At 40.9% G+C, this 24,810-nt stretch overlaps 1 pseudogene; it reads right to left on the reverse strand.

The window, feature by feature from the left end:
- LOC144466902 (uncharacterized) overlaps positions 1–24,490 on the reverse strand; it is a 100,020-nt pseudogene extending 75,530 nt beyond the window's left edge.
- Positions 24,491–24,810: the final 320 nt, after the last annotated feature.

Here is a 24,810-nt window from a genome sequence, read left to right on the forward strand (position 1 = left end):
CAGAAGCTATATTTTTGTGTTATCTCAGTTTTATTTACCTTGCCATGCTTATGCCACCTATTATCCATCCTGAATCTGAAGCTTAATGCAACAAAACAGCTCAAACCTGACTGACACTGAGAGTCAGGACTCCTTAGGCCCAAATCACACCAAGGCACATCACTATAAACACGTCGCCAGCAAAATGGTCTCCCTGTGGTACGGCACACCTAGCATGTAATCACGCATCACATTTTTCTAGTGTTTTTTAGACATGCATAAAAGTTCAAATATTCTCAACTTTTCAGTGCAACATGTAATCCCAGCACTTGTCAGTGTCTGTTAATTACCATGAAGGTGATCCCATTATTCAAATACTTATCAGTGAACACGTGCAGAGAGTTGCATGAGCAGCCGGGTGAATCTCCCTGGTGAGTATAATGCTGTTTATTATGGCGATAAATAGGCTAGCTAGCAAATAGTTTATTTTTTATAGTTACGAAAGAGCTACAGAGAATTTAAGAGAGAGGGAGGAATTCATATTTCATGTCATAATGTTTTCATGAAGGCTACTGTCTTTGAGAGAGGGAGAGAGAGAAACCACAGGAGATTTAATCGTGGGGTTTTCTTTCCTTAATCACCTTTGATCACCTGGTTGTGCATGCAGCCCTGCTGCACAGGCGCACCATGCTATTCTAGCCTATGTGCTTTATCAAGGCATTTTTAAAGACATGTCTCAGCGTGATCATTGTCACCAGATGATTAAAGACAAAAATCTGTGACGTAGAAGTATTTTTTTAACTTTCTTGTCTATAATTGTTGCTTTGTTCTTATAATTATTGACCCTTTCACCTCTTTTGGCCTCTAAAAATCTTTCCAGTGAGACAAATCTAAGAAAGACAATCTTTGCTGCTCACAGCTTACAGTATGTGCACTCTAATGCCATAACTTAAAATGAGGGGTCTCTGTAGTAGCAGCTTTATTCTAAGGAGATACAAACCAAAAAGGTTGGGACCAGCTGATCTAAATGATGCAAAAAGCCATTATCACAAAAAGTAGCTGTTGGCAGGTTACTGGCTGTCCACCATGTTTGTTGTCTGTCCTTCTTTTTGTTATGTACAATTAAAAACCTCTAAAAAAATGTTATCCCTGTTCTGCTTAAACCTCAAAATACCAAACACACACACAAAAACTCCCTAGAACTTTTCATCTAAGCACCATTAAATACACTCAAACACACATACATGGCCCTATGATGATTAACGAACACGACTAAACCTCCCATCCATCTTTCTCCCTCTTCTCTTTCTCTCTCTCTGTCTCTCTCTCTTCCTCTGTCTCTCTCACCATGGCTCATCTGTGTCCTGTCAGTGACCTCTCCTCCTCTTGACCCTGTCTTGAGACCCTGTCCTCATGTCTTTTCACAGCCCATAGACTGGAAGTCACAGTGATCTATTTTTGTGTGTGTGTGTTTGTGTATATGTGTCTGCACTGTGTATGTTACGGAGTTTCACCATGAAGAGCTGTGTCTGGGAATAACTCTGGCTGAATTGCAGCCTCTTTCAAAAAGCCAGCATGACGCTAACTGGAGCATAGAAAGCTAAAATGAAGTTTTCACTGGGGCTGATGCTCAGCTGCTCTTTTACTGTGGTGCACTCCTTGAAAAAGTGACGGATGGAGTCATTACAAGCAAGAGACGCTCTGTCTCTTCTAGTGGATTGGCTGTTGTTAAAATAATTTTAGGAATGACACATCGATATGTTTAATGCACCAAATAAGTGCCACTGTGGGATCTTATTTAATGGCACTACTTCAGTATAGCTGACAGTGAAGAAGACTGTTGTCAAGGGCTGTCACTTTTTTAAAATGTCTATTTGGAGCAAATAGAAACTAACATTTAATTTGCTCAAATTAATCTGAAGCTAACATGACTGTAAGGAATTTTACAAAGTCAGCAAACAGTCTTTGCAGCAGTATATCTGCTCTTCAGCGTGTCCTCATTCCTAAATGACAGAATAGGCAACACCTTCTCATCACCACCGCCTTTTCAGCGCACCTAAATAGTTAAATATGATGTGCTGGGTATCCCCCTGCGTCTGTTTTTTACGTTCTGGAATGGCATGTCAGTTTACAACTGTTGGGTCTTAAATACACACCTGTTTTCACAGGAAATAAAAAGTTGCTGCTCATTACATGCATGCAGTCTTTTTCAACATTAACTACATTGGACATCCATTGACAAAGCAGTGGTACTTGATGAGTGGGAATGAGAACGGTTTGAAAGGGGTCATTTGCCAATTTGCATAACTGTTGGAGAGTACCAGCCACAAGTGCACATACTCACAACTGAGATAACATCTAGTAACTACTATTAAACGTTGTTAAATGATTGCAGTTAAGTAGGGTTTTGGCAACAAAACTACTTAGGTTTAGGAAAAGATCATGGTTTGGGTTAAAGTAAGTACATTTGTTACGTAATGTAAGTTCAATCAGGAGAGACTTGTTCTGAGAAAAATAATATTTATTTACATGTGCACATAGGTATAAGGTATGTGAAAAGTCTTTGGTGATAACTAATGATAATGTGACTAACTCGTGGTGATAATGTCACTAACTCGGCTTCTTCTCCGGAGCCTTTGTGCTCCACTGTCTCTCAGATTAACTCATATTGCAGCGGTGCCTGGACAGCGTGACGTGTGTGGTTGTGCTGCTGCCGTGGTCCTGCCAGATGCCTCCTGCTGCTACTGCCATCATTAGTCATTAGTCATACTTCTACTGTTATTATACACATATGACTATTGTCACACATGTATACTGCCAGATATTAATACATACTTTCAACATATTGTACCACAGTAGCCAGAACTATAACTATAATATTATTACTTTCAATAATGTTGTTGTAAGCTACTGTCATTACCTGCATCTCTCTCTCTGTCTCTCTCTCTGTCTCTCTCTGTCTCATTGTGTCATGCGGATTACTGTTAATTTATTATGCTGATCTGTTCTGTACGACATCTATTGCACGTCTGTCCATCCTGGAAGAGGGATCCCTCCTCAGTTGCTCTTCCTGAGGTTTCTACCGTTTTTTTCCCCGTTAAAGGGGTTTTTTTGGGGGAGTTTTTCCTTATCCGCTGCGAGGGTCATAAGGACAGAGGGATGTTGTATGCTGTAAAGCCCTGTGAGGCAAATTGTGATTTGTGATATTGGGCTTTATAAATAAAATTGATTGATTGATTGATAATACCACATTGTGATATCATATATTTTTTGACTGACTTCAGACTTCCTCCTTTGCTCCCGTCATTATTAACACAGCTACTAGAGGTCCCCGCATAACAATAAATGTAAATATGGGTTGTAATAAGCTGTTTGCATAGTTGACCTATATGACTGTTTTGTGGGGGTCAATAGTCTGCTATTCTTTCCATCTGATCCAAATGCTTAAACATTATTTCTCAGATGACTCTTCATTTAGCACAGATTGCAAGCTTTCTCCATTTTTTGTCAGCTGAGAGAATAACCAACCTAGTTTACTGATACAGCATCTAGTTGATTATACTGACAAAAAAATATAAAAACGTGCCTGGTCACAGTACAGACCATGGCCCCTTTTGGATGTGATTTTTGTTTTCAAACAGATTATCACAGTTAAAAGCAGGGCTGGACTGGGACAAAAAATCGGCCCGGGCATTTTGAGCCTAGTCCGGCCCACCAGGTATTGATGGAAAGACAATGAAGCCTATGAATGAAAACAAACTTTCTTGTGACACCGCTTGTACACTGTCTTGTTGGTGTATATGTACTTGTCTAATAAATTTAAACCTACACCATCCTCCCAGTCCCATTATTCTATACAGTACTTACTTAGAGGAACCCAAAAGGCTGCTTGGTCTAGTGAACCTCCTGAACAATGAACGTATGATGGGATCCTGAAAATTAGACAGTGAGGAACAGAGGTGAGACATGATCATTGATGAATATTAAAATGAATAAATGACAGATTTAGTAATATTTTCATAGACTATGTACTCACCACATCAATAAACAGCACAGTAACACATAATACTTCCTCAAACATGGCAACCTTTAAAAAATGAAGGGATGGAAACATGCCCACAATAAAACAAAATACAGGTAATTATTGTCCACAAGAGTTTGCTGTTACATGTCAGTAAAAAAAACAATAAGATAAAAACACAACATATCTAGAATAAAGAGGATATTTATGTATAAAAGATAAATACATTTAAGTAGTTACTTTTAACTCCAAGCCACTTTTATGTTAATGAACAGCATCACATCTCCTGGCAAATCCTAATTTGATTCAATCTAAATTATATTTGCAAGTGGGTTTATGATGAATACTAGCCTAATCATCTGGTTTTACATGAACATTTTTGCTCTGTTGAGCTTTAGCTGTTTCAGAGTAAAGAATTACTGCATAGTGCACTTATATCAATTAATAGACATTGACATATTTTACTACCTAACTAATAAAGACTATACTTAACTAACTAAATGAATAAAATAAAGTTACTGAAGCACTAAGATCACCATCACTAGTATAACATCATACAAACAGCCCAGCAGCAGAGAAACCCCGTCATGCTGCTCAACAGCCAGCTAAATTGTTAAATGGCCTACTCATAACTATGCTGTGTTAAGAGTTAGCAAGCACAACGAAAATAAACTATCAACCAAACTTGATTCATATCTGACCCAGGTAGACTGCTGTTCATCACTTCTTACCTGAAGTTCAAATTCCCCTCCAGTCGCACCACATGTGCCGTCGTCATATAATGCGGCGGCCGCGGGTCTCTTCCTCCTGCCTCCCCTTCACCTCATTACCTGCTGCGGCTGCTTTGGATGCCAGTGCAGGTGTGGTCACTGATGCTGCCGCTGAAGAAGCTCCACCATAGCCAGCAAACATCTGTGTTATTTTAACACATTTGGCAGCATCTTCCTAAAGGGCTTGTCTCTTTTTCTCTCTTATTTTTTCCGCACCTCCTTTGAGTTTCTTCTCAATTTTGTCCATCTCCTCTCTCTCTGTATGATTGATTGACTGGCAGCCGAGGCCCAAGTGGGAGGGGGCATCGGCCCTCGGCTGTAATTGGTCCAGCCCAGAATCAATCATGACTAATGGGCCGATCTACCAGTTTTGTGTACCAATAGGTATCATGACATGACTAAAAAAAAATAAATAAATAAACAAAAAAAATAAAAAAGGCCCGGCCCAAAATTACCATCGACCCGATGGCCAGTCCAGCACTGGTTAAAAGGATAAAAACTGAAAGGATTGTGGGCCATACAGTCAGCACATGATATTGTAAAGGGCAAGATGGAGATACTTTTCATTAGTTAGTTGTGTTAGCTCCTAGCTGTACTCTTACATTTGCATGCTTCCATTGGTAAGACACTTTGGCATGAAAGTGACATACACATGGGGTCCAATCCAAATCGCTGTGAATCAAGGAGAAGCTACTGAGAGTAAGGGACGTAACACCCAGTTTAAAATTCCGAAAAGTGCCACAAAGTTGCAGGTGCATGACGTAGGACATAAATGCAGGAAATTATTAGTTTTTTCCCCCGTACTGAAATTCCCCTTTATTCCATATAAAAACATTACTTTCCTCCTTTAGAAAAACATGTGTCAAAGTGCTTATGCATTAAACAATAGTTCATATATAAAAGACAAATAACACGAATGGAAACAGCTGTCTCAATGTTTCTAGAGCCTCTGAAGCCTGAGGTAAAGAGTCTCCCATTACTTCATCTGTGGCATAGAAATTTCATTATTGTCAAAGCCTGTTAGACTTGATTTCTAGTGATGCTTAACATCCATTTGTACTACAGAGTAATGTCTTTTTTTTTTTTTTTTTTAATTTTTTTTTCATCTTTGCCGGGAAGCATAAGAAGAAAAAGTACAACGGTAAGTTAATTAAATCTGGAACATTCAAGATTTTAATCATTGACTTGAGAGGTAACAGAATAGAGGGAAAAGCTAAACAGTGATTTTCTGCCCATGCCCACCTAAATAGAAGGAGAGAAATGCATGTGTTTCATTTAGTAGAAAGGTCCGTCTTCCAGAGGTTCAAAGGAAAAGCTGAGGCATTTTAAATTAGACATGGGGCCTTGTACGTCTTGACTAGTTTTATCAGTAATTACATTACTCATCTCTAAATCACACTCTCATCATGCTTAATCGCGCAAAAATTGGACACATGAGAAAAAATAATTAAGGTGCCCTTTTCCATCAAAGAAATTCATTTATAAATACAGGAGACATGTTCTGGGATTTTTTTTCTTCCCTTCACACTGAGAGCACTGAGCACCGCTCATTTCAGGCAATTTTGGACATTTTTCTTCTAAGGGCACTTACTTATTAAGACCTAACTTTTGTTAGCATGAAAAAGGCTTTTTGGTGACCAACCACATGTACTAATCCATTACATATTATGTGCAAAAGTTATTTTGTGCCCAGGTTTTTAGTTCTTTAATATACGCACTATGCAAATCTGGACATTCAGTTATTGATTTGCTACATACCCTTTCATAACCTCTCATTACCAAAGAAAATTCAGTCAGGTTCAGTTAGTTAGTTTGTTAAGTAATAATTTTTTTATGTTGAACCTGACTTGTGTCTATTTGTCAGTTACTCCTTTGGGCTGTGCTGAGTTGCAGTCCTCTACTCCTGAGCACGCACACACGAACGTGCCATGCTCAGCTTTAATTTTGTATGAGCAGAAGAACAAATCAATGGTGACACCCATATTAAGAGACACCCTGCAAGAAAGGTGCTGTTCCATCTGAGTAGCATTAAGGTGTGCTCAGATTGAAGGCAAAGCAAATGTTAGAGGCGTTGCTATTGCATATAAAGTTAACAGAAAAACGCTTGTGCACTCAAATAGAAGCAAATTTGCCATGGGCAGAGATGTGTCTGTGTAAGTAGAGTAGAATGTGAAAATGAGCTCTCATTCCAAGACTTTATGTCTCCACTGTATGAATAAAAAGAGAAGAGAAGACAGGGAGAGACAATGAAGGGAAAGAAGAACTAAAGTTTGAACAGAACAGTTTCAGCTGTTCCTGATTGCACACACCCAGTATGTATACCCCAGTCTCACAGACACTCTTTGCCCGGTTGTTCTTTTAATTTTTTTAATTTTATATACTTTATTAAACCCCCTGAGGGGAAATTCAAGGCAAGCCACCCATACAAGACTCTCCTGACCTTTTTTTCTGGACTGATTTCTCATTGCCAACCCTGCCTGCCTCTGACCTACCTGTCTCGTCTTCCCAGTAAACGCACCAGCCTTCTGTTTCTGACCTTGAGATCTGCTTCTGCATTCTTGGTTCCTGTTTGTCTGTGGCTGTTGTCCCACAATAATGATACACTGTAGGTGTTCCAGTCAGCTTACCTGTGGTTTCCTGCTTTTCAGAGACTTCCACCATGTCGCCACACTTGCCATTGTGTGTGCATCCCTTGAGTACCTACCTGCTGACTTCTTGATCCCCTGCCTGGCCTCAACCTGCCTTCTGTCTGTCCCCTGCTGGTCATCCGCTTGGACTGTGTGCTTACCTGGTCCTGGATCTTCTGCCTCCATGACTACGTCTCCTGCCTGCTCCTACATGGTACCCTTGCCTGTTATTAATCTGAACTGCATGTACTTGGGTAAAAATGTCATCGCCCACTCACCTGCTTCCTGGCCCGGTTCGGCCTGCCAAACCAGCGAGACTTTGTGTAGAGGCTTTGCTGGAGTGTTGAACTATACTGTGTCCTGATTACCTGTCCTGCCCCGTACCTGCTGCGTCATGACATTAAACATCATTACCAACTATTCCTGGTATCCTGTGTGCTGCAGTTGGGTCCAAACGCAACCCGTTACACTGAGAGTGTGCAGGAATTCAACTTTTTCTCTTACATGATTTAATTTTCCTACGCACCTGTCTCCCAAATGCACACAGACAACACTTTGACACAACAGATGGATAATTAAAGTACCAAACTTGTTTGTAACAGTAAAAGTACAGTATGAGCTACTGATTGTAATGAAAGCAATGTCACCTACTCCTACACAAAAAGGAGGGACAAATAAAACAAACAGTTTATAACAGCTGTTAAAGACCTCTGAAGAAGAGTAAGGTAAAGGAATAAATAACAGAGAGAGAAATCTACCACAAGTAGAGTGGAGGAGAACAGAAAGGAGAGTAATGAAGGAGCATCAGAAAGGAGATATTTAAATAACTATCCAGTTTCTGAACCTTTAGACTCAAAAAGTAGTGAAGAAAAACAGAATCTGCAACTCTTTATTGTTTCAAGATAGAAGTGTCTGGATTTCCATGGTTGTATGTAGCCTACTGCTGGACCTAAAGTTGACTCGCCTGAGTGTTTCTACCTTCTCCTTATCCTGCTTGGATCCTGCGTCCTCTTTCAAACAAAATCCTTTTGAAAAGAATGGACAGACCCATCAGCCCAATCCAACCTCACTCTGTACATGTCCACAGTAGCCAACACCCCTAACTTTGATTATTTCTGATGTCACTGCTTCATTAGAACTGTGGTTAGTGGACACAGATTTGGACCGTGTGTGTGTGTGTGTGTGTGTGCTGGAAATATCCATAACAAAGATCTGATTGGATTTAATCCATTTTTGACTATTCTGTTCATATTAGCAAAATTCCATTTATTGCTTGAGACTATATGATTTCTTCAGCTGTATAATTTTGTGGCAAAGGTAACAATTTATCAGGGTTATCTTTTTAATTTACATATTTTAAAGCAGCAGGATTATGATTATCCCCCTGTCTGGCACACTTCTTTTGAATATTTGCATAGGCCTACACGAAAGACCATATTTGGTAAAGTATGAGTAATAATGTAACACTAAAAGCACAATATGAGCTAGTGCTTGCCATAAAATGGTGCCACAAAACAGGGCCGGCCCTATACCTATTGGGGCCTTAAGTGGATTTGGTTTGGGGGCCCTCCTCAAAGTAATGTGTTGCCACTTGGTACTAAACTAAACACGGTACTAAATAAATTTATGTGTATTGTATATATTAGTTTAGGCACTCTTAATGTAAAAATAAGCATGTGAAAACTAAAGTGAGATGCATTAGAGGCAACACTAACACATTACAAAACTAACACATTACAGTAATATATTACGTTTAAGCTGTAACATAGTACTATAAGGCGTTACCAACAGGATTTGGGGTAATATTATTACATTTACAATGTCACGTAATGTGTTACCATCTGGAATAAACTGTTTATTGTTTGAATTTTTCATTCATCTACACTGATCCACACCCCTCTACTTCCACCAGTGCGGCAACAGAAAAAATATCCCCCAGGGGTTGTTGTGTCATGTCATGCCATTATACACTACATTATAGGCCTGGAAGGGTGCCAGTGATCAGCACATCTGGAACTGTGCTTTATCATGTTCAGTGTGTTTCCATCATAATACACCTGCAACATCTACAACGTATCCGATTCTGCTTTTGCTTTAGCTGGCCTCCGATTTGCTTTTTCCTCTTCCTGATGATCGGCACATCTGGGTGATGTTAGTAGCCTATAAGTTGAATGTGTTCCAATTCACATCCCTTACAACTGCAGAGCAACGCCAGCACGCAGACCTCAATATTTGTTTATTGTGTTTCATATCATAGTCCCACAAATATTAATCCATTTATGATAAGACTTTGATCCTCTGCCTGACCCTCCCTGTGTCCAAGGCTATTCATTTATTTAAAAATTTCTAGGCCATTTAGTTGTTGCTTAATCAGTCTAAAGTTTAATAAGTGTTATGTTCTCATTGGAGAGTGATTGTGGATTGTGTGATTGTCCTGGCTGATGATCTAGCATCTCTTCTATTCCTTTACAAACCTAAGCATGTAGACATCCTAGACAATGATACTATTCCCCAAGATATCCTTTTATAGGCTTACATTTTCAAATATATACCTATTTATTCTTTTGTTTGGCTGAGTACTAGATGGTAATTAGAGAGATTTTTATCCTGTATTGGTACAGACTGTAAATAAACCTTCACTAAGATACATAGAAATAGTCATTGTGGAGTGCCATCACCCCCTCATTAGTCTGGACTGGTCACAGAGGTTGCTACTGCAAAGCACAAGTTTAATTTCGTGCATGCGCATATGAATGCATGTTCCCACGCAGCGCAGTTATCTTTTCCAAGCTTCAGTTTATAAACACTGTTGCCTGTTGGCGTTTAATAGTTGTATTTCACTCTCACTTTTGTCAGGCACAAAGTCAGAGAACACAGCCTGGAAGTGACTGGCAAACAAACAGCAAGATACAGACAGACCCAGAGATTCAATGCCCCCGATGAACACGTCTACTTAATGTTACTGTAATTTGCTGACATCAAACTTGAAGATGAGAGTTTATCTGATAGCTGTTCCCACAATTCATTCTCATGGTGGTTTTTTTTTTCCCTTTTCGTGAGCAGAAGGATGGTTCTGTTTCTTCCTCTCTTTAAATTGTAAGCACTGACATCCCCCTTTGACATGAGGAGGAGACTGGGGCCATGCATAGTAAGCGTAGGGCCACCCAGCTCTCTTTCTGGGACATTTCAAATGCTCTTGGAGGCCCTGTGCTGGCCATGGGGCCCTAAGCTGCCTCTCAGTTTACTTTGGGCCAGCTCTGGTGCACAACCTCGAGAACAAATTAAAGTTCACAAGTCTTGTGTACTCAGCATATTAACAGAGGCTGGCTAAGAACTTTGCCCCCTGCAGATATGCAACCAGCCTCCCTGGTGAGAAACACTGAGGAGGTTGAAAGAATTCATCCATTATTCAAAATGCAGCATTCTTGTGGCTGCATTGCAATATGGTACATTGAGGGTAAAGTCAGGAGTGATGATGGGGTCTATAGTGGCGTTTCCATTAAATTGTCAAGTGAATTTAAAATGCCAGTAAGGTGCATTAAACTAGTCTACACAGAGTAGTTTGGTTAGTTTGGTGAGAGGTTGGTGGTGTAGTGCCAAGCTTTACGCATGGTTGTAATTCACCAGTAAACAAAGTAGAAGTAGACATTACGAACCTGAAACAAAACAAATCGACTTAGCCATCTAATCCATCTATGAGAGGAAAATAGAAGGAGGTCTTCAGGAATTTGTCTCAGTTGTGAAAGTTTTAATTGCTCTTTCATGTCAACTAGTATTGGTAATGTTTAATGCTGTTCAGAAACAAAGTCAAATTGGGAATATCCAAGAAGATGTCAGGTTAGGGGTGCTTTTTTTTCTGGAAACAGCTGATCAGTCATGTGAAATAAATGTTCACTCTGTCACTAAGTTAGCACACAAGCACCTAAAGCAAGTGGAAAAACATTTTTGCACAATTTATGAAGTTATCAAATTTTGCCATTTCTGTACAGCCTTTCTGATACAATACTTCAAAATATGTTTGTGGAAATACAGCCTGCCTTATATTTTTCTCACTAAATGATGGTTAAAAACACTAAACTGGGTTGCCAAAAGGGTATGACATCCAGCATGTATACTTGCTCTGAAAGGTTGTTGATGAATGATGGACTCTAAACCTTCTTGCAGTTAAGACAATACTAACCACTTCACCAGCCTGCAAACAAAGCCAACCAATAACAAATTAAAGAAGGTATGCCTACTTTATTTTTTAAAACTACATGTTATAATTTTATTTCATTTTTGGTCACGTGGTGGCAGCCCATCAAGCTGCAAATACATTTCTAACATATTATCACCTCAGTTATTACCTCAGTTATCTGTTACAGTTATTAGATATGCCTGACTTATACAAACATCCAGAGTCTTGTTTGTGGCCACCTGACAAATCTATGTCCACTAATCACTGTCCTTTCAGCTCTGTTTTGATCTCTAGCAACTTTACCAATATGTGGTTCTTTAGTAGCTTAGTGTTCTGTTTTGTTCACCAGTCAGTCACTAACTTCGCTATTTGGTGATGGACAGGTAAAGTTTAGTGGGCTTTTAGAGCTTTATCACTGCCTGCTATGAAATAATGTTAATGAGTGCTGTGAAACATTAAATTCAAATGAGCTGAATGCTCTATAAAGCTGAGAAGAACTGCACAGTTGGGTGACAACATAGGCTATAAAATAATGGACAAAGCCACTGTGACATTACCCATTGGTTTGTGGACTCAAGTTTAAAAGTGACCTACTTGGACCGTGGGCGTATAAAAAGAACTGGATACAGTATTACTTGACTACTTCAGAGTGCCACAGATAGTTGTTAACTTAGTGAAAGCATATTTTCAGGATATTAGATTGTGTCTTAGTATGGCAAGTTTCACAAGAAGCTGGCAGAGGCTAGAAATAGGTATTATGGCAGGGTGTACAATTTCTCCATTAGCATTTACTATGGCAATAATCATCAGGGCTTCCAAGTGGGTAGTAGGTGGTGACCAAAACAATGCAATGTACAAAAAGGCTACCAGAGAAGGTAAATAAGAACCTCAAGTGGGCCAGCATGAAGATCAAGCCAAGTAAGTCTAGAAGCATCTCAATACTTGGGGGGGAAGTTAAGTGATAGCAAGTTTGTCATAGATGATGAGGAAATCCCAACAATTATGGAAAAGTCAGTAAAGAGCTTAGGTAGGTGGTACAATGTGGAGTTGAATGATGAGGAACAGGTGGTGAAATTTAGAAAAGAAAGGCTGAAGGATTGGATAGAATAGATAAATCAGAACTTCCAGGAAAGTTGAAGTTGTGGTGTTTGCAATTTGGGCTATATCCTAGGTTAATGTGGCCATTGTCAGTTTATGAAATTCCAACATCCGTTGTGGAGAGAATTGAAAGGTCGTTTAGCTCCTATATTAGGAAGTGGTTGGGTGCTCCTAGGTGCCTAAGTAGTGTTGAATTGTATGGAAAAGGGATACTTCAGCTGCCAGTATCTAGTTTAACAGAGGAATTTAAATGTACCAAGGTCAGGACAGAGCTCTTGTTATCTGGGAGTAAGGACGTGGTAGTTAGGAGTATGGTTCCAAATCCAACCAAGGGGAGGAAGTGGAAACCAAGATCAGCAGTTCAGGAGGCAGAGGCAGCTCTTAGGCATGCAGAGATTGCAGGTAATGTTCAGTTTGGCCAGGGAGGCCTGGGGCTTGGCTCAGGCAAACCGCTATGGAATAAAGCAGGTCCTAAAGATAAAAGAAAGCTGGTTGTGGAACAGATACGTAGACAGGAGGAGATATTAAAGGGTGCAAAGGTAGTGGCCCAGGCTAAGCAGGGACAGTGGTTGAATTGGGAAAGTGTAGAGAGGAGGAAGCTAAGTTGGAGGGACCTGTGGAATATGGAGGAGAATTGTATTAGATTCCTGGTAGTGGCTACATACGATGTGTTACCAACCCCCCAGAACCTAAAACTGTGGGTAAATGGGGACCCATCATGCCAATTGTGTTCAGGTACCGCAACCTTAAAGGGATAGTGCACCCAAAAATGAAAATTCAGCCATTATCTACTCACCCATATGCAGATGGAGGCCCTGGTGAAGTTTTAGAGTCCTCACATCCCTTGCGGAGATCGGCAGGGGAAGCGCCAGCGCACCTAATGGCGGACGGCACCCCAGACTAACGTCCAAGAACACAAAATTGAGTCCACAAAGTATCTCCATACTGCTCATCCATAGTGATCCAATTGTGCTGCAGCCGCGACAAAAAAAGTTGTTTCAAAAAACGTCATATGAACTCTGATTTTAGCCTCACTGTAGCCTGTAGCTCTGACTGCTTCCCTGTGCTCCGCGCTCACGTGTGCGCGCCTGTGCGAGACCACTGAAAGCATGACCTACTCACCCGTGTTTACATCACGTGACACGTGCGCTGCAGGGAGAGACAACGTAACCACAGACCTAAAAGATAATTTGCACTATGGTCTTTTAGCAAAGGACAGCCCAACATGTCTGAAGACGTTGAAAGTGAGGAGGGACAGCATTTCTTTGTTGAGCCGGATTTGTTTGAGCCCGAGTATATGAACGGAACTCAGGCTACTGGACGAAGCAGCCGCTGCAGATCATGAGCCTAACCCTCACCCAGCCGCAGAATACCGGAGTCGAGCACTGGAAACCTGGTGGTGTAGTTGTTTCAAATGCAAAGCAATGTCAATGGATGAGGAAAGTCTTTGCTGCTCACACTGGGAATTGGCGATGCCTGCACTTGAGAATCTGGACATCAGTATTAACGAGACTGCTGCTCTTCAGAGATCACCGATCACCCTGAGCGCTCACACGTGAATGCGGAGCACAGAGAAGCAGTCAGAGCTACAGGCTACAGTGAGGCTAAAAACAGAGTTCATATGACGTTTTTTGAAACAACTTTTTATGTCGGGGCTGCAGCACACTTGGATCACTACGGATGAGCAGTATGGAGATACTTTGTGGATTCAATTTTGTGTTCTTGGACGTTAGTCTGGGGCACCGTCCGCCATTAGGCATGCTGGCGCTCCCCCCGCCGATCTCCGCAAGGGATGTGAGGACTCTAAAACTTCACCAGGGCCTCCATCGGCATATGGGTGAGTAGATAATGGCTGAATTTTCATTTTTGGGTGCACTATCCCTTTAGAGTATATTTTGTCAGGCTGTAAAGTTAGCTTGTCACAAGGCCGGTATACATGGCGACATAACCAGGTGTTGAAAAGTTTAGCTGCAGGCATCGAAGGGAAACGAAGACAGGCAAATTCAGAAGGTTTTAAGAATAGGAGTTTAGCAGTGCAGTTTGTCCGTGAGGGGGAGAAATACAGAAGGGATAAGTTAGTAAGGGGACAAGGGTGTGGCCGCCTAGAACGTGCTTGTGATTAGGAAATGCAAGTAGATTTAGGGGGAAAGCTTGTTGTTCCCCAGGAAATAGATTGAACCAATCAGAGGCCTAACATAGTGTTGTGGTCAGTGAATCAATGGATAGCTTATTTGATTGAGTTGACAGTTCCTTGGGAAGCCTCAGTGGAAGAAGCCTATGAAAGAAAAAAGCTTAGGTATGCAGACTTAGGAGCAGAGGCTGAGCAACGAGGGTGGAAAACTAGGATTTGTCCAGTGGAAGTGGGGTGTAGGGGATTCATAGCAAGATCAGCTGTCTCGCTCCTGGGGGAACTCAGAGTGCGGGGACAGAGTTTGAGGAAGACAGTGAAGGAAATGTCAGATGTAGGATTGGATGAAGAGGAATAATGTCAGCTGGGGGGCAACAGGGGGAACTACTAGGCAGGGTACATGAATCCTTGAGATCAGGTGGAGAGATCCACCAATCAGTCCTCTCAGGAGAAAATCCAGGAAGAGGAAGGTTATTTAAGTGTGGGAGTGGCCTATTTGAATCCCTTTTGTTTGAGACCATGCTGCAAGGTGAGAGTGTTTGCTGATCCCGTGAGTTATCTATCTCCCATAACTTTAGCTCATACTGGAGTCATGATATGTAGCGTGAATATATGGTGAATGTGCGAGGAAAGGTAGTATCGGCACGGTCACTACCTGGAGCTCGCATCAACAGAGCCTGGGTTTTTTGAAGGTGGCAGCGCTGTTTGGGCTGAGAAATCCGTGTAATGTAAGGTAAAGGAGGTTGTTGGGTTGGTGCAGGGAGCAGTGAGAGCTGGCATTAGGGGAGTGTCTCTGGGACGCCAGAGATCACTGTCTAGCCTCCTGGAGGTGTCGTGGGACCAACCAGACGAAACACTGGTGAAAGGAGGTTCCCACTAGCCTGGTTCCAGACCATAGACCCCGCCCACTCAACTGAGGAGGCTTGCATCTCTGGTCTGGCATACTGCAATGAATTTGCGATTTATCTTGTCCAAACGATGGACGGACCAATGAACGCTGGGAGTGGGGGCGGGTCTAGCAATTAGCCAATCAGTGCCACGCTGATGTCAAGCTGTACGCCAGTGGGTAACTGGTGAGGATAGCAACAATGGCGACCGCTACAGATCCTACAGACCACATTAACGATGCTATCGAGGTATTTCGCCACTACTCGCGTTAATGGAGGACCAAATTAAGGAAGCTGCTAAACTGGATTTAACAGCGATGCAGCTGGGTGTGCACGACGATGGAGACATTTTAAACGGGCAATGCTCGCTTGTTTTAGGCACCCCCGAGGCACGGATACTAATGACGTCAGATTCTGGGTGAGTTGTTGATCTCTACTGATTGGTTAGGGAAAAATCAAATTCGCTCCCCCTTGTAAATCGCCTTCAATGGAGGCGATGTCAGACTGAAGGTTCTGAGAGCTTCAGTATGACACTCAGGCTAGGTTCCCACCTGATGACCCCAAAGACGTGTTAGTTATCACTGCTCACTGGTCTGTATAGTTAAGCCTTGCCATAACAGCTTATCATAGAGCTTAGGAGGTTCACTGAGCGCTGATCCTTTATTTAGAGCACAAATTTCTTGTGTTTATTTGAACTTAATTCCTATGAAAATTACTCAGTGGCACATGAACCCAACATGATTCAAATGCAGTGTATGAAATTACTCAGATGATGTCACTGCTTCTGCATTGTGCAGCCCATAAAGCAAGCACACTTGAGACTTCCACTAACCAAGCGAGTTAATTTCCGATTTAGAACTATGATAACTTGAATGGAGATAAAATAATTCAATCGTACGGCTCCTCTAGACTTTCCAAATGTTATCAGACCATTGGATTGAATCCTGATAGTGAATTCAGTCATTTCATGGGGGTTGTGATGCTTAGAAAAATGTATCCACTGATTTACAGACTTCTGTTTCACTATGTCAGTCAATAGGAAAAAGTCTTTTGGGGATGCAGGGCATCACGTGACGGACCCAGAGAGTGTAATTCTGCTGTTTGGCCACTACGAAAATTGGCTTCAAAGCGCAGTGCACTTCCTGGGGGCCTGATCTGAATGGGAGAGTGGAGATAACGCTAGCTGCTAGCTTGGCATGGTGCACATTCAGCTATGGTTAACTGTGATAATGCTAATACTTAATGCTTAAGTTAATTTTCACTGGCAAAAAACAGACTTAAAACCATTAAAACAAAATGTACCTCCCAGAAAAACTTAATAGCCTATCTGACTCCATAGAGGGACTTTTAACACAACCAAATGCTGAACAAGACTTTTTTAGGCAACCAAAACATTACAGTTTACTTTCATGAACTGAAAACACCCTGAAATAGTGATAGCTATGGCTATTCCTGTACTCTGTGAATCTGGGATTATGCCATGGTTACGTTATCTAACCTTCATTGTCACTGTGGCAGCAACTTGTCAACGGACAGCACCCACCTGTTACTCAAAGCAGCCACACCCTTAATTATGCATAACTTTAAGCCTTAGTAAAATGTAACGGGTGAGTTAGACCATTACAAAACACCTACATTTAAAAAAAACTCTTGGTAGCAGCTTTAATAAATTTAGTATTTACACCACACATCTCCCATGGAGCTACAGATCGTTGCGTGTATTAAAGCGTTTTCCATTGATTACCTCTAACAACTAGCAGTCATTTTATCTGATCTAGGATTCAGTTGGCAATGTGTTTAGGATTGTCTGTCTGTAAATAAACCAGAGGACAAAAGTGCAATGCTGTTTCCATGGCAATGGGTAGCAAACTAAAGTCAGTCAAGTGACTGCTGGAGGAGACTTTCTGGGCAGAGCGACAATTACAGTGGCTTTCAGAGCATCAAAGGCCATTATAAAACTGTCTCTGTAACCCTTACAAGCAGAGGAGCAAAGGCAAGGGAGTTAGAGTAACTTTCTTCGTTTTTGTCTCTAAGAACAGGTGGAAAAAGGTAGGAGGGAAAAGAAAGCACAGTTTCAATTTAACAGCTTTTTGTCCATCAAATTGTCTCTCTTTGCACAAGCAGCATTAGTGTCTTTCATCTCATGAACACAGCCTCAATACGAGGTTTTTATCATCTTTTCTTTGTTTTGCTATTAATTAGCAGACCTTTATCCTCATCCACTGAGGTTGGAAGAGCACAGTAGTCTATTAATTCAAACCTGACATTAATTCTTCCACTCGCCCCTGCCCTCAAAGCCACCGAATCCACTTCATTATTCACTTCTCACTTTGAGTAGCAGTAGGTACGGCATCGCTCCAGAGAGACCACAAATGCTACAGTATCTTCTCTAAAATATGGAGGGGGGTTGACATGTTGCATAATCTATGAGTCTGGTATGGTCACATAAATTTAAGTAGTTTGGCTGTCAAATGAATTTCAACTTCCTTCATAAAAAATGTTGTTACTGTGATCATCTGTCACAATTAATTTTTTTATGAACTGTGGCTGTATTTTCAGAAGTAGCCTTTCATTTTATCTGATTGTCTGGAGGCGTCACACAGATTCTAATAACTGATGTGTAAGAGACCCCAGCAAGAGCAGGCCACAACAAAAGAACAATTTGACTAGTCACCTCTAGGCCCCAGGACGACAGGTAATTTTGCAGAGTATTTGCCAGATAAATCTGTGTTGTTTTACCGGGGCACATTATCAACAGACGCCCCGGTGCTGCAATCTTCTCCCTCAGTAAATTACAGCTTCCTATCATTCTGTATCTGAGTGGGGTGAATTTTGGGTTGTGATAGGAGCATGTTTAAGCTACCTTTCCTGCCCGAAGGCAATCATCTTTCTCAACTTCGTGTGCATGTTAAAGTGCAACTGAAATGACATTACATCATTTTGGTGTCTGAGTTTAGGCACATATGGAACACTGACACTAACAGTCTATGAAAGGTTTATGTATTCACTTTGCTCCCAGAGGATATTTTTATGTTACAGTCTGTTTTACCAATGTATTCTCATCACAGGTCACCAAATACACTTTCTCATGCATTCAGCACATGATACCGACACAGTGGTTACCACTTTGTATTAAAATCGCATGTATTAAAATAGTAATAGCCTGATGAGATATAACAATTAAATGGCCTAGACCGTTTAAAATAAATGAATAGCCTTGGACAAAGGGAGGGTCAGGCAGTGGATCAAAGTCTGATAATTATGAGATATGGATAGATATTTGTGGGCCTGTGATATGAAACACAATAAACAAATGCTGAGGTTAGTGTGGCAAATAGAATGGCATGTGAGGAAGTCACTATGACGAGTGCAGATTAATATACCGGAGCTGGAGGACCCATGTGTTGGTCAGCTACAGCAGCACCGGAGAGAGAGTTATGCATAAGAATGGAACTGTGTGCCGATGTTGCTCTACAGTTGTAGGGGATGTGAACTGAAACATTTTCAACATACACTAACATCACCTAGATGTGTCGAACACTGGGCATTGTAAAAAACAAACTGGAGGCCACCTCAATATCCCTGCTGCTTTCAAGCAGCCTTAGGATGCAAAAGCAGAGTGGGATACATTGTAGATATTGCAGGCGTATTAATGGAAACACAGTTAACATGATAACGCACAGTATGGCATCACCCAGCTGTGCCGATCACCAGCAGCCCTCTATAATGTAGCCTAGTCTGTAATGACATGACAAGACACAACAACCTTCAGATGATATTTTTTTTAATGGTACACTGGTGGAAATGGAGTGGTGCGGATCAGTGTGGATGAATGAAAAATGAAAACAATTAACAGTTTATTTCAGATGGTAACATATTACGTGACATTGGAAATGTAATGTATCGTGATGTAAATTAGTCACTTAAGTGATGCCAGTATGTAACACATGGATGTTAGTTACATAACGTTACATTAAGGACAGACATTTCAGGTGAATTAAGCTTTTTTTTTGTACTAGACATCACCATAAAACATCCTCAGTTGATTTTTTTAAATTCAGCCTATTTTTTATATTATAAGTCTTATGAAATCTTATATTTACATATGCAAATAAGGCATTATCAAATTAAATATGTGCTGATTTGTATACATTTCCAGAACAAAAATCGTAACATTGGATAAAGCCAGGTTAAAAACAGTTCCATTTTGTTGTCATTTTAGAGTCAAAAGTTTTTACATAGGGAATTTTGGGTATCTCTTATTATCACTTGATCAATCAGAAAATGCTGTGAACAGCCATAAAAAAAAATCAATTTTCACCATGTTTTTAAAATAAAATGTTTTATAAATCAGGCTACAAATGATACATGAAGAAACCACTCTGCAGAAACCTTCAGAATATAGACAGGGATAAAACTGGAAAGTTAGGTGTACGTAAGTGCTACTGAAGAGGAGATGTTTGGCTCAGAGTATGAGAATAAACTCATTTTGGGAAAATGGGCCTTAAAGATATGTATGGAAAAAATTCCATACAGTTTTTGACTAAAAATATCCACAAGTTTCATTGACTAGGCCTGAAGGTAACGTTGCAGCATTACAATTATTTTTAAGTTAGACAGTGTGCAGGAGTTTCTTCTACAAGTTGTGTCCTGCTCATCCCTCTCCTACGCACTTGTTTGGAAGTAGATGTGTGAAGTGTTCCTTTGTTCTCAACTCATAGATACCACCATGAAACTTCCCTGGTTGATTACTAACAGAAAGATAATTAACTTTTGTCTCACAAACAGACAATACATGTATCAGGCTGACATCAACAACCATCACACCCAGGGTACCTTGCACATCATATGTTGATGTGGAAAGTTTATGACTAAATAGAGATATGTGATGAGGTCGGAGTGAGAATGCGTTGGCCATGAAAGGGTTTACATTTGAATTAGCTGAAGGCCCAGTGAGTCTCACAGGGATGCAAAAGGTAGTCTGGTAAAACCATCCTGATGACATGCGCTCAACATTCTGTTTCTCTCTCTCTATGAGTCTGGACTTGGTGCCTCCCCAAACTATATACTGTAAACTCACTCACCGATGCTTTGGCATTGTGCTAACACATTTGTTTTGTTTCTGAATAAAAATGTAGATATAATACAGAAATAATTGTTTTCTTTTTTGCTTTTCTCTATTGTATTTGCTACTTAAAGCTTCATATCTCTGATCAAGAACTTCATTTCCTCATTTTAGAACAACTACACAAGATGTTCTGGTTATTTCCAGTGGAGGAAAAAAAACAGTAGAATATTTAATAACAAAAAGAAGAAATAAAAGTATTTGCCTGATTATTGAGGACATTTTTTAACCTATTTAACTATAATTTAGATTTTTACATTGAGGCTTTATAAAAAGATTGCCCTGATAGGATCATACACATATTTTCATTGGCCTTCTTACTAATTATCTCATTTATAAAGTCTTGACATTGATAGCATGGTGACACATGGAGGTCTTACTCTCTTGTAGTCTGTTAACTGCATGTTAACCGTTAACTGCATCCTTTCATTGATACAAGCCTTGTAAAGGCAGAGTCTGCCGGACATTCTCTGTCACCTGTACTGTTCCCATTTGTCGATGCCTGCAGCCTCCTGTCAACATCACCGTTACGATGAAACTCAGTTTGGTGCTGGGGGAACAAGTGACGAGTGAAAGAACTTAAGGCAGCCGGGGGTGAGATGACGACAATGTCCCAAGCCACATTCTGAATAAGACCCCCTCCTCTGGGAACTAACTTCTTGTGGACTCAGCTTTGCCCCTCCAGAGGCCCCGGGCCCTGGCGCTGACGGATATCCAGGTGGTTGACCGTGAGGGTGGACGGGCCCATTAGCAGATGGGCGACGGACCCTGAAGCCGTCAGGGTTAGTGTGAGACGCAGCACAGCTGAAAGGGACAACAGGGGCTGTCATCATCACCATGACAGCCCAAAATGGACCCTCATCCTCATGCTAATTACTATGAAACCATGGGCAGAATAACAATGAAATGATGTTGATGACACTGTTTTTCTGGCCATTTGTCTGTGTCACGTTGCATGTTTTTTAATAAAGTGTATTTACAGACATAAAATGGGCACTCAAAAAATGGATTATGGCTCTATTTATGGCTCCTTTCCTCCAAATTAGTAGGCAGATGTACAAGTAAGGCTATACATCTGAAATGCTAAACATGGTAACATTCTCTTCAGAAGGCCTGAATAATACAATTTTAGTTGGTCAAAACAAGGTTTGTACTTTTATGTTTAATTGACACCAACCTACAGCAAAGACTCTGCGTAGACATGCACCCTACATTGTAGTCTGACATATACATATAGAAATGTAACCACCAGGGTTGAGCTGAGTGCAGTGGCGTAAGGTAGGTACAATGGGCCCCACTGCACGCCATTATGAGGGGCCCTATTACGCCCTAGTTACAAGTTATGAAGCACACACACACACACACACACACACACACACAGTTTCAGGTGTATAGATATTTTAGCAACAGTGTGTCTTACTGCCGCTTTTACGTTACATCCACTTGCAGATACTTGAAATTGGACACATTAACATACATATTACACAGCAATCATCATTACATATCTGTATAAGACAAATCTACAAAAGAAAATAGGAAATTATTAGTTTAACTTGATAGTTTTTTATTGGTAAATTATAGTTTTTTAAATAGTTTATGTAGAATAAGTTTATAATTTGTTATAGATTGACACTGTTTTACAAAACCAGAAAACCATAATGGAGATGGGTTTGCCTTATTTAGGGCATGTATGTAAAATAGCACCATTTTTGTTTTAATGTGAGTTCTTCTTTGAACATGGGCGTATTTCCAGGTGGCAGTCGGGTCGGCAGTCCCCTCCACCCCATGGGCCGCAGTGCAACCGCACTGCCTGTACTGTCTATATTTATGCCCCTGGCTGGATACTCAGGTGAAACAAGTATCCAGTTCAGATCATGTACTTTCTACGAGTATGCATATCATCCAAGTAAAATGTGTTAATATCCAAAGTAATGAAGAAAGAAAATCACTATGTTCAGTCTCAAATCTGAAGCTCAATTCTGAGGGTGTTCTGTGAATAGTTTTCTACGAAATGACAAGTAGCAACTTCTGATCAGCCCATATCAATATCAGGTTTAAAATAAAAACTTTGGGTTAGGTCCCTCCCACTCATTTCTGGCTTAAGTTCCACCCACCACCTTTTCAATCCTGCCCATTCCAAGTATAGATAGGGATACAGATAATTTAGTTGGTTAAACAGTTACAGATACAGGTAGAGATAATGATGTGCTGTGCATAGACTGTATAAATAATGGACGTAGCTACCGTGACATCACCCATTGGTTTGTGGACTGCCGTTTTAAAGCCTCGATTTCAGCATTTCAGCCATCGCTATCTTGTTTCTTTGGAGTCAGAAGTGACCATATTTGGGCAAACGGTTGGAGCAGTGGAGGTGTGAGGGGTAGCTCTGATTGAGAAGCCAAGGACACTATCAGCAGACAGCCTGTCACTTGAGCAAACCCGCCCTTATATATGCGTAACTTTGGACTATGATAAAATGTACATGGTTGTCATACCATAAAGTAGTCATGGATGTTGAAATTAGCTGCAGAGCCCAAAACCTTTTTTGTACCAGGCTATAAACATGTTTATTTTTGCTGTTAATTTGGGCATTTTAACATTTACACTGTTTTGGAGAAAGCCTCAAGTGGTCATTCAATGGACTGAACTTTTTTGGCACTTCCGTGTTGGATTCATTTTTCAGTCTCTGAGGTTGCTGTCTAGTACTACCATAGTTACTACACACTGCAGCAATGCAGACCTCCTGTTTATTTCTGTAAGATGAAAATTATTTCCCTCAGTGGAAACAAAGCTTTAATTTACTTTAGTTTCACAGAGAAGAGACAATAAATAGTGAAAACAATTAAGCCTCCACACAATGGTATTTAAAGTCCTGTATGGATTTCTCCTGGCTTCATGTGACTAGAGAAAAGTCGGCCAGATGCTAGGCTAATTTATGCAACAGGAAACCCTTCAAAATAAGTCTCGGGCCACCTCTAGCTCACGAATAGAGTGAGTGCCCCCATATTTGCTGAGTCCTCTGAAGCAGCCTGGGTTCAGATTTGATCCCTGTGCTGTGTGTCATGCCCTCTTGCTTCCCCCCTTTCCTGTCACTCTCCAGCTGCTCTGTAATTAAAGCAATAATAAGCCCTAAAAAATATCTTTAAAAAAATGAGTCTCCACGACATCCACATATGATTTTACAGTAATCTCTATAATTCATAATTTATCCCAACTACATAAACACTACTACAAAGCGCAAATGCTCCTCAGTGTCATTGCCACGCTGATGTCGGTCATTAGAATGTTGCAGACAAAGGCCTGCCGTACAAACTTCTTCAGTACTTTATGAAAGCAGATAGAGTCGGATCATGTCAATTTTTAATGTGACATCAGCGTCCTCCACACTGTTTCTACACATAGTGTCTGACTATTTTTATCTTCTTAGATACATTTTTTAGAAATTTCCTTGGACGGAAGCATACATAGCTGGAGCACTGCAGTACTTCCCTTTCTTCTGATTTCCAAGTGTTGTTTTGCAGTAACCGGTCACAGAGTCTTGAGTGAATGTAAACATGTTTGACAGCAGCACCTCCCATCAGTAACATGATAGCAGCAACAAGCAGTGTCCCCAAAGCCCCTAAATCCCTCCATGGACAACGTCTTTTCACACCTGCAGGCCAGGAGCACCAACACCATGGTCGCAATCCATCCACTCCCCTCCAAGACCAAGGTTGGAGATTTGAGAGGGCAAGGGAAGCCGTCACTCTGCACAGGTCAGGTCTCTTGGGATGGGATAACTTGGGCTACTTGGATACCCATCCACAAAGGATGTTAGGCTCCTCCAGTTTGGCTAGGGAAGATGTGAGTTGGTTTTAGAAAGCGAATCAGACAGCAAGGGCGGAAATTCCATTTCATTGTTGGGGGGGACAATAAACAAAAATATTTCTCAGCATCCCTTATCAGTACAGTAGCCCCTATATAAAAGTTTTTTAATATGTTCAACCTGCATTACCAAG

This window comes from Epinephelus lanceolatus, chromosome 14 (genome assembly GCF_041903045.1).
Source record: "Epinephelus lanceolatus isolate andai-2023 chromosome 14, ASM4190304v1, whole genome shotgun sequence".
NCBI classification, from domain to species: domain Eukaryota; kingdom Metazoa; phylum Chordata; class Actinopteri; order Perciformes; family Serranidae; genus Epinephelus; species Epinephelus lanceolatus.